The following is a 13,150-nucleotide window of genomic DNA, read 5'->3' as shown; positions in this document are numbered from 1 at the left end:
ACATGCCAAAACCACAATGAAAAACAATAATGTGAAAATCCAAAATAATAATTCCCCATTAAACACTACAGTCCTATAGAAGAGTTTTACAGGGACAACCCTTAGAGATAACCAGGACCAGAAAAGAAGTTCTCCACATCATATCACTGTAAAAACACTAAATGTACAAAAGAAAGAGAGAATACTGAAAGCTGCAAGAGAAAAACAACATTTCATATATAAAGGAAAACCTGCCAGAATTATAGCTGGCTTTTCAATGCAAACTATGAAGGTCAGAAGAGTCTGAACGAAGGTATTCCCATTTCTAAATGACCACAGATACCAACCAAGAACACTTTGCCCAGCAAAACTGTCTATTATAGTTGAAGAGAAAGAAAAATATTCCATGACACAAACAGGCTGAAAGGACTGATGTTCACAAAAACCTTTCAGAGGATACTTGAAGCAAAGGTACCCAAGATATATATTCTATATCTTCAAAAAGATATAGAATATAGACAGACCCTTTGTATGGTTTACCGAAAGAAAGAAGAGCAAATCTAAATTAAGAAAATCAGAGATCAGAAGGGAAACATCACAAGAGACACCACAAAGATCCAGAACATTGCTAGAAGAATAAGAAAAGAGAAGGAAATTAAAGGAGTACTAATTGGAAAAGAAGAGGTCAATTTTCCCTATTTGCAGATGATTTGATACTATATATAAGAGAGATCCCCAAAATTCCACCAGAAAACTACTAGAAACAACACTTTCAACAAAGGGGCAATTTACAAAACCAATCTACAAAAATCAATGCTCTTTTTATATAGTGATAATAAGCAATTAGAAAAAGAATACATGGAAACCCTTCAGCTCACAATAGCCTAAATTACACATGTTATTGCCACAGCCCTTAATTGCCTCTTAGAACTTGAAGATAAGATGCTATTGCTGCAGACAAAACATACGTTGGACATAGAACTTGGAGCAATGGAGCTGGAATTGATCTGGATGCCACCTTCCTAAAGATAAGCTCTCAGTTTTGGAGGACACTATGCAAGCTGCTAAGAGAGACCATCAATGCATAGTCCAAGTCCAGGTTTAAGGTGTAATAACCACAGCAATGACTGGCACAGTAAACTATATTGGGGTAGTAGTGGCATTTATATCTTGGGGGTAATCAAGAGCTACCTAACTCGTCTTAAAGCCTACTCGGTGTGAGGGAACTCATTTGTGTACTGTAAATATAGCCAAATACTCATGGCTGGAAAGGACATACATCGTATAGAAAGCCCTAAGGTTGTCACATTCCTAGAGAAATGTAATTTCTATCTAATTGTTAAATATGGATCCTTATATTTACAGATGACAGTCACCATTCATCAAAGAAACTTCTTTTGCAACGGAGGAGGCTATTGCAGAATTCCACAAGTGATCATACAATGAATATGTGTCTGTGAAGTTCCCAACCCTTAATGACACATCTGTAGTGGAACTTCTATCTGTAATTAAGGCTCATGGAACATAGTAGAACAAGGGGTGGAGAGAATACTAAGGCATCTCTCAACTCTCATCAAGGAAGCTCTCTAATGCAACAGAAGGCAATGAACACAAAAGGCCAACAATAGCCAAAGCATAATGAATAAAGGACTGGAGAGTGTGGGTCCCTGGACAGGACTCCTATATTAAACTTTACCCACCCAGGGCTCAGGGACCATTGCTGAAGAAGGGGTGGAATTATTGTGCCAAAGGAGGAGGTGCATAACCATATAGAAAAAGAGTCTTACAGGCTTCTGGGACCTTGCTCATATGAATGTACAGCAATGGTGTCAGCATGCACAGGACTCATGTAAACTCAAGCAGACAAAAACCCAGCATAGAACTGGGGAAATGGGCAACAGGCCTCATCCTTAGCCAAAGAACTAATTGTTGGCAGCTCTTTACTGCTGGGTGAGGGAGAACTGATCTTCTTTAAGGTGGTGACTCTAGATAGTCTGAGTAGACCCAGTGTATGAACTTGTTCTGAGGGATGTCTGGGTATACTAACTTGACTCGATAGGCCTTAACATAAATGACAGGATGCATGAAATCATTGGGAGTGGGGACTGTGGGAGGGTGTGGATGTAAGAAGGGGGTATCAATATGATTAAGATATTTTGTATGAAACACAAAAATTCAATAAAAAGATACAAAAAGAAGTTTCTATCAGAAGCAAAATTTCTGATATAATGTATGTTATTCTGATACTCCTGGTAAGGATGCTTGAGGACTGTAGCTGCCCTGTGGTTTGTTATATGGTGGTCAGGTGACTATTAACATGTGGCATCTTGGTTTTTTTTCCCATGATTTTTAAGTAATGGTTTTGACACAACCATTGATCTTCCAGGAACCCAACTGAACTCACTTGAGATAACCTTAGTATCTGCAATTCCAGGATATGTCTGTTGCTTGACATCTTTTTAGTCTCACACAGATCACTGTTTTATGAACAAACCTTTCATTGAAAAAACATCTGCAGACAGACAGCAGACATATCTCTATTCTGTAGAAGCCTGTAATTTATTTTACTTCAATTCTCTAGGGAGTTAAACCAAGTCTCCTCATATACTGCCTCTGAATTGACTGTTATATTTGCATTTGTGCCAATTTCTAGTTTGACTTAATTTTTCCTGGACAAAAGTAGTCTATTTGTACAGTGCCCAGAGGTTCTTCAGTGGGAAGGTATGCTAGCACTTTCTAGCTTGAGACTTTGTGAGCTTGCACGCATCATATTTGCAAACATCATTTCAGCACTTATTAACTCTTTAATTTGTAAAGCCTAGATTGTGAGTTTCTGTACTCACAGAGCCTCTTTGAAGGTGTGACACTACATAAGTTAACCAGACTCTAGGAGATGGACACACACGGAAGAACATTTGGGGACACAATCTTGACTTGATAGGCCTTAATATATATGACAGAATGCATGAAATCCAGAGGGGTGCAGATAGGGGAGGGGACGTAAATGTGACCAAAATATATTGTATGAAATTAGAAAAATTCAATAAAAGTTGTTTTTAAATAAAATAAAATAAAGAGGCTCAAATTCTGGTCAATTCTTCTGTTTCCTATAATACTAATCTAGGATCTACCACAAGCTAACATTTTTGCGGTTTCCTCCCAGGAAGTATTTCTTTATCCTACCATGTGCTCACAATATTTGTATTTTCTATTCAACCAAATTTATTTAAGCTTTTCAATTGTATATTTTCTTATGATTATAGGTTAACTGTAGTTCTTCAGATTGTAGTTATTAGTATTCCTCAAAAATCACTTTTTCTTGCTTTTTAAAATGAATAACAATAACTTCTTAAAGTTTCATTTAATGAAATTTATGTAATGTGGAATGAACCCTTTGAATATGAACAGTACAATGATCTTAAACATATTCACTGTGTTATATGATTATTGGTCATAACATTTCTTCTCAAAGTTTTCAAAAATAGCCACACTTATGTACTTTCTTTGTTTACACTTCATCCATAAAGGTCCTCATCTCCTCTCAGCCCTGATTGTTTGTATTTGGGACATTGCTTACATTCGTGTACTTGATATATGTAGCATTATACAATATGCAAAATTTTTGTCAGGCTCACTTCTTTAGTTTGCTTTTCATGGAACATATGATTTAGTGTATATCAATATTTAATTTTATAGCTATGCAATATTCCACTTAATGCAGATGCAAAATATATACGTTTCCTTTTGTGCATATAAAATTACTCTCCAGTTTATCTGTTTGTCCATTGATTGATGTTTCAGTTGACTTTATCTTTGCTCTCTCATTAACAGTTGTGCCAAGAAATTATTACACAAGCATCTGAGCACCTGTTTTAAATTCTTCTTCTTCTTCTTCTTCTTTTTTTTTTTTTTTGGCTGTACTGATAATTATTTTTGCCATAGAAAATGGGGTGGGTGGGCCAGCGATCTGGACCCAGTGTGCACCCCTACTTCATTGGGGCTTGATCCTCCCCCAGCTCTGCTAGGTCCTGGGCCATAGCATCAGGCCAGGCAAGAGTGTGGTATGGGAGGGGAAACCTGTGGAGCCACAATGGGTCAGAGAGAAGCAAGGCTAGAGGGACAGCGACAAGGGGGCATTGCAGATCTTGGCCTGTCCACTGGGCTGGGCCTCAGAGCAGGCGACACACATTGCCCATGCTGTCGGCTGAGGTGTCAAGGTCATGTTTTAAATTCTTTTGGGTGTTTATCTGGAAATGAAATAGTTATGCCACATATTAATATTCTTTCTAAATTCTTGAGGAATTGTCAAATTCCTCTATTGTCTCCAGCACCTGTAACATTTTACATTCCTGCCAGCAGTATATGAATGCTTTTGCAAATCTTCAACACATTGTATTAATTAATTCTATTAAGATAATGAATCAATTTATAGCCATCCTAGTGGGTATGAAGTGGCATATCATTCTAATTTTAATTTGCATTTCTATGTAATGATCTTGAGCTTTTTAGCTAATTTTATGTATTCTTTTGAGAAATGTTTGTCTTTTATTTATTTCTTTTATGAGGAAAAATTTGTTTCTTGAATTATAGAAGTTCTTTATACATTCTGGATATAAGAAGAGTCTTATTCAATACATATGACTTTTATTCAATACATATGATTATGATTATCAGGTCTTTCTGGCGTCTTAGGGTGCACCGTCTTCAGTCTATGCCTTGTCATAGTTCATACTTTTATTGTTATAACTAAGAGTCTAAGATGATGAAGATATACCCCTATGCTTTCTTCTGAGAGTTTATTGTTTTACCACTTGTACTGAGACTGTTGATCAATATAGAATACATTTTTGTAGGTGTTGTGAGGTGGGGATCCAAGTCTGTTCTTTTTCATTTGTATTCAGATGTTAGTGTATCATTGGTTGAAAGGCATTTATTTTCCCTATTGAATTGAAAGTTTGCACACTCTCAGTGCCAATAAACTGACCACAGGTGGATGGGCTCACTTTCAGTTTTATATTTATAAATATCTTATCCTTGCATTTTTGTGTGTGATATGCAACCTCTTCTAACATTAGTACTGACCAGTCTAGAGTCTCTGTCTTAAATGCCACCTGTTGAAACAAAGAGATTCTCAGACTGGGTGAAGTGTGGTTGTGCATGCCTTTAATACCAGCACTCAGGAAGCAGAGGCAGGTGGATTTCTGTAAGAACAAGGTCAGCTAGGTCTATAGAGGGAAATGCTGTCTTAAACATTGACAACAGCAACAACAACAGAAGCTTCTCTGATGAGGGCTGAAAATTGAGAATTACACACAAATGTGTGGGTTTTCTTGATGAGAGTCATTCTGACTGGGTGAAGCTCTTCCCTGAAATGTGATAATCCACAAAGTAACATTTTAGAAAACCATTTTACTATGCAAATTTTATGTTAAATTTTATTAAAGCAACAATATTTCTCTCAAGATGTTAGAGAACATCAAGAAGGAAAATAGCTCCAGTAAGTAAATAAGATGACTATAAAAGGCAGTAAGAAATGTTTCCAGCAAAGTTAGCAGGGTGAGTCTGAAACTCAAGGAAAATGACTCATTGAAAACAAAGAAAACCAAAGCAAGATTCCACCAAAGCACAGAAGATAATAGTGCACTTTGTATGTTACCACTTTTTATCTATGTTTAAAATGATAAAATTGGAGAAAAGTCCCTTTTTTATTGCTCAGCCCTTTCAAAAACCAGAGTCATTGCCTCAGTTTGGACATTTGGGAATTGATATCTGAATAAATTACAAAAATGAAAATACAAACAAAATTATAACATACAGAGGTTTCTCTCAGGGTAAAGTCATTTTTAGTATCTTAAGTCTATTAAACAAATATGAAACCATTGGTTTGTTATTAAGAGTCATTTGACAAATAAAAATCAAAAAGAGAGTCTCTCAGTCCAAATGTGATAAAATATTTTGTTTCAGACTAGGTTTTTGGCAAAGATAAGCTAGGTAATCAGGATAAGATGCAGAAAATAATTACTTCAATATATGAGAGACTGACTAAGGAAACCAGTACTTAAGTCTTCTTCTTTTCCAGAGAGATGAAAAAATTTTTTGAGTGACTAATATTCACATATTCACTTCCCTGAGGCAAAATACAGTTCTTAAAATGGCGAATAAAGGGAGGTTTAGAAGCATATTTTTTGAGGTACAAAGCATTTTTACAAGGCGTGGTAGAAGGCATGGATTTCTAATCAGTAAGCCAACCAGGATTTCAGGAACTGAATTCTCAAAAATGGGCTCTCTTGTAGAAACTAACTGAAAAGCTATTCCTGTTTCTCCCTGCCATGTTCATGCCTTTGCATTCAAGGTCAGACTTCAAGAACTAAAATAGAAAGCGGCAAGGAGATGGATAAAGATCTGATCAGATTTGTTCTTTATTAAGTATTCAAAATCATTAGCTATCAGGGAACTGCAAATTTAATTTGAGATTCCACCTCACTTCTGTAAGAAAGCTATTATCAAGGAAACCCATGTAGCCCATGTAGTCATGTAATTCTGAGCCTTTTTATTGTGTTTTTTATTTTTTTTAATTGTTGTTTTATTATTTTGAGATACAGTCTCCCTGTAGCCCTACGGAGGCTAGAACTCACTACGTAAACCTGGCCTCAATCTCACAGAGATCTACCTGTCTATCCCTCCTGAGTGGTGAGATTAAAGGTATGCACTACCACAGCTGGCCAGAGAAGTTTCTTTTCTCAGTAGATGGAAGCATTTAATACAGAGACTCAAAATTAGTCAAAGCAATAGAGTAAGAGACTATGGGATGCTCACCCTTAAGTGGTATATCTATATCATACCCCATAAGGTTCAGCGATCATCACAGAAAAGATCTGAAAGATTGTAAGAGTCAGAGGCTGGGGAAGACTGCTAGGAAACAGTTTTCTGGACCTGACAGAGGTATTGCATTCATGATCTTGCAGTGGCTATGGTTGCCTACCCAAGACCTTCAGAAAATCAACCCAGTTGAAATTGCAGCATGGAGGAGGGAGAAATTCACAGACCCTCACCCCTAACCAAGAAGCTGTTGGCAGTTGATGGCTGCTTGGGGAGGAACAGTCGGTTTTCTTACAGGATGTGGCCCCCAGTAGGTTCCTCATGTTCCAGTGGACAGCCTATACCCATGCACACATGGGCAGCACTAATTGGACTCTGTGTCAAAAAAGAAACTGACATGAGTTGGGAGGAAGACGTAGGGGTTCTGAGAAAAATTTGAGAGGGTAAGTAGGGATGCTCTCGATCAAAATGCACTGTAAACATGTATGAAATTTTCAAGGAATAAATAAAAATTATTTTTTTTTTAAAAAAAAGAAAGAAAACAACAGCCGGGTGTGGTGGTGCACGCCTGTAGTCCCAGCACTTGGGAGGCAGAGACAAGCCGATCTCTGTGAGTTTAAGGCCAGGCGGGTCTACATGGTGAGTTCCAGGACAACTGGGGCTACAAGGAGACCCTGCTTCAAAAAGACCAAAAAAAAAAGAAAGAAAGAAAGCAAAGAACAACAAATCTAATGAGGATGTAAGGGAAAAGAACCTCCATTCACTCTTGGTGGGAGTGTAATGGGAGTGTAAACACTATGGAAATCAGTATGGATGGGCCTCAAAACTCTATAAATAAAGCTACTATATGGGGTTGGAAAGATGGCTCACCTGTCAAGAGTGCTTGCAGAGGGCCCAAGTTTGTTTCCCAGCACCTATGTTTGGCAGTTCACAACCACATATAATTACAGCTGCAAGAGGAGCCAATGCCTCTGACCTCCTAGGGTGCCTGCACTTACATGGACACACACACACACACACACACACACACACACACACAATTAAAAATAAAATAAATCTTAAAAAAAGAAAGAACTGCCATATGACCACTATCAAACTCACGGGCATATTCCTGAAGGACTCTAAGTCAACACAACTCAGAGATACCTGCACATCCGTGGTTATCACACTACTATTTACAGTAGCAAGGAATTCATTGAGGCTAGATGCCCATCCACAGATGATTAGATAATGAAAATATGGTGCATATGTACTATGGAATATTATTAAGCCTTTAAGAAAATGAAATTATGAAACTTTCTGGAAAATGGATAGAGGATGTGGGAATACTATTAAATGAGGTAACCAAGGCTCAGAAAGGCATGTGTCTTCTCATCTGCATAGACTAGCTTCTAATTTTAATATATGTATTTATGGGGGAGAAAGTGTGCATAGCAGTCAGAAAACTAGAATTGGACCCACGAGAGGAGAGAAAGAAGTGTTTAAGGAAGAAATATGGGAAATATAGTAGCACATGTGATATGATAGTAGAAAGAATACTGGGGAAAGAAAGGTAGAAATAAGGGGAGCAAGATAGCTTAAAGGAACAAGTAAAAGTATCAAACACAAGAAAGTATTATGAAAGTACCATAGTAGGAACTGGAGAGATGGCTCAGCAGTTAAGAGCACCTGCTGCTCTTGCAGAGGACCTGGATTCAGTTCCCAGCACCCACATGGCAGCTAACAACCACCCTTAACTCCAGTTCCAGGGCATCCAATGCCCTCTTCTGACCTCCTTGGGCATTGCACAGCATGAGTGCAGTTACATACATGGAGATAAAACACCTATTCACATAAAATAAAAATAATAAATAAAATATTTTTAAATGCCATAATAAAACCTGTTATTTTGTATACTAATTTAAAAATGGAATAAAATTGGTAAATGGGCAGGAAAAATAGATCAAAATACATAGTGATCATTATAAGTATACTAATTTGCAAGACCTATTAAAATAGATGTGTGCCAGTAAGCACTCCAGGCTTTTAGATGAAATCACAGAGTTTTTTCAAGGAAATAATACTCTTTCTAGGAATTTGTGTTATTAAACATTCAGAATAGGGCAGATTGGGAATGATTTGTCCTAATAAAATCCTAAATTCTAATGTCAGCTGTTTCAGAATGGTCCTCTTATTCCTTTTTATCTCCGACAGAAGTTGACTTAACACTTGAAATAAAAAAAAGTATACTAATGATCTTGTGATTTTCTGTAATACTTATCCTATACAAGGTTGTTAGTTTAATTTAGAATTACCAGACTTTTTTCTGGTTTTGGTTTGTATGGTTTTTAGACAGTGTCTCGAATAGCCCTAGCTGGCCTAGAACTCAGTTTATAGACCAGGCTAGTGTTGATCTCACAGGGATCTGCTTCCCAAGTACAGGGATTAAAGGTGTGTGCCACAATGTTCAGTGAGAATTACCAGACTTGGACTGGTGAGGTGACTCAGTCGGTGAAGGTGCTCATGGTTAGGCCCAAGAACCTGAGTCGCATTTCTGGGACTCACATGGTGGGATGGGAAAACTGTCTCTGGCAAGTTTTCTTCTGACCTCCACACATGTGCCATGGTATGCCAGCAGCACCCCCCAATAAAAAAAATATAGTACATTTTAAGAGAATTATCAGACTTACAATTAATGAACACCAAAGATTCAAAATAAAAAGAAAAATAAATTCAATAAAGAAATGACTTTCAAATGACCTACAAATTGAAGTTATCTTTGGAATTCTTAATAAAGCTATGATAAATATAAAAAAGAAGAAGAATTTTCTTGAGAATTATAATCTACAAAAGAGTGAAATGAGTATGTGAAAAATATGAAGCTTAAAAATTTTAAAGATGTTTCAAAACATGAAAATTCAATTAAATATAAATATGCTCAAATTGAATAAAGCAAGAAAAAGAGTGTGCAGAAAAGAAAACTAAAAATAGCATATGGAAGCGTAGGGCATGATGAATATTTTTCATACATGTGTAAAGCATATTGAAACTATTAAGGATGGTGATGATTCCTGCATTTTCAAACCCTCATAACTTTTAAGGTTGTACCTCTATAAAATTCAGTGATTGAGAAAGAAAATCAATTCCTTTTGTAATTTGTAAGCAGTTTGAATGAACAAACACTCAATTTGGTTTAACATTCTCAGGGATGTTTGGACTACAATAATATTAATTTCTATAAAATGGGGAATTCTTCATTCTGTGATAATATGAATCAGTTTGTAAGTCTGATTTATCAAGGTGAGTTTGGGATGTGTCATTTCAAGGTACTTAAAGTTCCAAAATATATTATTTCAGTGTGCTTTGTTCTAAAGAGTTCAGTAGTTGTATATGGAACTACATACAATGAGAATTTTGTTGGATGCCTCATTTCTACAAAGTCAAAATAGTTTCAGAATGGTCCTGCCTGCTAAGATGTACTAACAGCCTCTCAGTCCATTGTGTGTGTGTGTGTGTGTGTGTGTGTGTGTGTGTGTGTGTGTGTTTACTGCTAGCCACTTTAAAAGACAGAGGTTTATTTAACATATACTATGGAGGCTGCAAATCCAAGACCAGGTAGAATCCTCTGCCTTTAGTGAGGGCTTTCTGGCTAAATCACAACATGGTAGGTAGACAAGTGGCAGAAACACGTTTGAGGAAAGACCGTATGGTACCCTGAGAACCATATTAACTTCTTCTAAGGACAGTGCTCCCAATTACTTAACCACTTCCCATTAGGACCTGTCTCTTATATATTCCATCATCTCTTAGCATTGTCAAACTGAGAACCAAAGTTTTGTCGTGTGAAACCTCTGGGAACAGATAACCAGTTACTGCTAAGACAGATAACCAATTACTTTCAGAACGCATTTTCAGTTTGGACGGACAAATCCACAATTTAGTATTCATGATAGGGGAATGGAAACTGTATCTATTCCTTAGAATCTCTGTGGTTTTTCTTCACTCATGCTTCCAAATGAAGTAAGAACATTTCTTTTTGTACTTTGGAACATGTTTTTCCTTGAAGGAGAAATGTGAATATTGGATCATTTCTCTTATGATTTCTGTTTTTGCTTATTCTATTCCACAGGAACATTCCCTGTCCTATCTGTTTCTGTGCACCCATTTGCAAGTTAGGAGCCTATTTGTTGTATTCCCATAAATGTTCTGGGAACTTTTGATTGCTTAGCTTGTGAAATCTTTGCAAGGAAGGAAACAAGGGCAGAATAGAATTGGCCTAAAGTTTAGCTACCCATTGTAACTGCATCTATCAGTGATCTGATCTTATTACAAATCCTATTTTCCCTTCAGCTCAGATAGAACATTGAGTGACCTTAATATGATTCTTGGTTGTTTCAGTTTCCCAGATCCAATGAATTCTGTTTAGTTATTCCACCTCTGTTTTATAGTTACCAAGGACCCTGAATTAACAAATACATAGCAATTGTTCCCAGAGGAAATTCAGGGCTAAGGTGTAACATGCCTCTGAATATAATAGTTTTGTTAACCAGGCACTATTTAACTTTACTTTATGTGTGTATCCGCTTAAAGATGCCATATTTAATACATGCTGTTGATTTGTTAACATTGAAATTACAGCCAAAATCACTATGAAATTTATCTGAATGAAGCTTATCTAACATGCATATTCCATTCAATAAGGTGTATATGTCCTGGTCTCCTTGCTAGTACTAACACTTGAAAACAGGTCAGTTTTGTACCACATGGCCATTATTAACAGAAATACCATCAACGAAGTGAAAACAGAAAAGAAAAAAGAAGCCAAAAAAAAAGAAAAATAGATCATAGAGAGGGTACAAAGTTAAAGCACAGGTGTTGATAGAGAAGTCCTGGAAGACCCACAGTAGGCAGGTGGCACTTCTACTCTGTTGTAAACATGGATGACCTTGAAAGTAGTCTAACATTTGATGAAGTTAGGGTCAGAGATTCTAGTGAGTAGATAGATGACTTCACAGTTATGGGATCTGCATATGAGAATGTGCAACTTTATGTTAGAATCTTTTACACAATGTCTTTCTTGGTGTTTTTTCCCTTCCCTCACATATAAATGTGTAAATTTAAAATGATACAATTTAATATTTTAAAAACAACAGCAACAACAACATCAAAAGATTAAAAAGCCTGATAGAATTATAAGCACACAGTTTGAAAGTGTTTAGTATTTTAACTCAGTGTTGACAAGCAATCAAGTGGCATTTTCATACTGTTTCTAATTTGATCTCTAAGTTCCCCAGCTGTCACCTTCTCACCCCAACCACACTGCCACCTCCTGGCTAGAAGAGAAGACAGTCTGCTTTTCTAATGCAGACATTGGCTTCCCAGCGTGTGATTTGTACTAAAAGCCTTGATTCCCTGGGGAAAGTATAAGGGGATAATAAATGAGGCTGTAGATCTGTGAGCAGACCAAGGCTATGGCAGAAAGCCTGGTATCTGAGAGACTCCACAGCATGTAGGTGAGGCATGAAGAAAGGATGCCAAGCCTACTCTTCTGTGGTGTCTTCTAATGCAGAATCTATTCTGGGTGCTCACAACAAGTAATACATTTTAAATCTCCATGAGATCTTCTCCACACTGAAAAATCTTGATTCTTCCAGGAAATAATCGCATCTGTGGCTTTGGGATAATCTTATTTGAATAAAGTAAATAGTTATAAAAAATGAGAGAAAAATCTACCTAGAAGTAAAATCTCAGGCTAGGGACAATACTTCAAAGGTTTTTGTGAGATGTTTAATGTGATATATTTTTTAAATCATCATAACTAATATGAATAATGAAAATTTAAAAAAACTATTACATGTTTTCTATGGTGATTGTCCAGTTTCATCTTCACTATCCTGCCTGTAAAGGGAGCCTGTAAGTTTTATAGCTGAATTTTTATAACTATTGTTCTCTTTGAGGTGGCATTTACTTTTTATCCTTTCTCATGACTCCTTAGATTAAAACTTTGAATCAACCTCCTATTCTCTGATGTAAAGCAAAGATAACATTCCAACAAGACACCCTTACAAGTTTAAACAAGAGTTGACACATTGTGTCCTACTAACCTTGCTGATTCATAAATCACTTTTTGTCCTTCTAGTTCATTGAGTCTTTAGATAACACTTAAATGGCAGTGCAACTTTGCTGTATGTGACTTTTCATGCACCCATGCAACCCTCATTAATAATAAGAAATGTTTTGTGTAGATAAAAATCTCTGGCCCCTAGGAGGGCAGGTTCACCCATGTCTTTAGTATAAGGGTTCTGAGTTGATGAACTTTTCTTGCCAGGAATTCTTACCCCTTAGTGCAGCTCTTGTGGACTCGGGTCACAGA

Source organism: Nannospalax galili, unplaced genomic scaffold (assembly GCF_000622305.1).
Source record: "Nannospalax galili isolate Female #2095 unplaced genomic scaffold, S.galili_v1.0 scaffold273, whole genome shotgun sequence".
In the NCBI taxonomy this organism is placed as follows: domain Eukaryota; kingdom Metazoa; phylum Chordata; class Mammalia; order Rodentia; family Spalacidae; genus Nannospalax; species Nannospalax galili.
Note: the sequence above shows the minus strand (reverse complement) of the source record.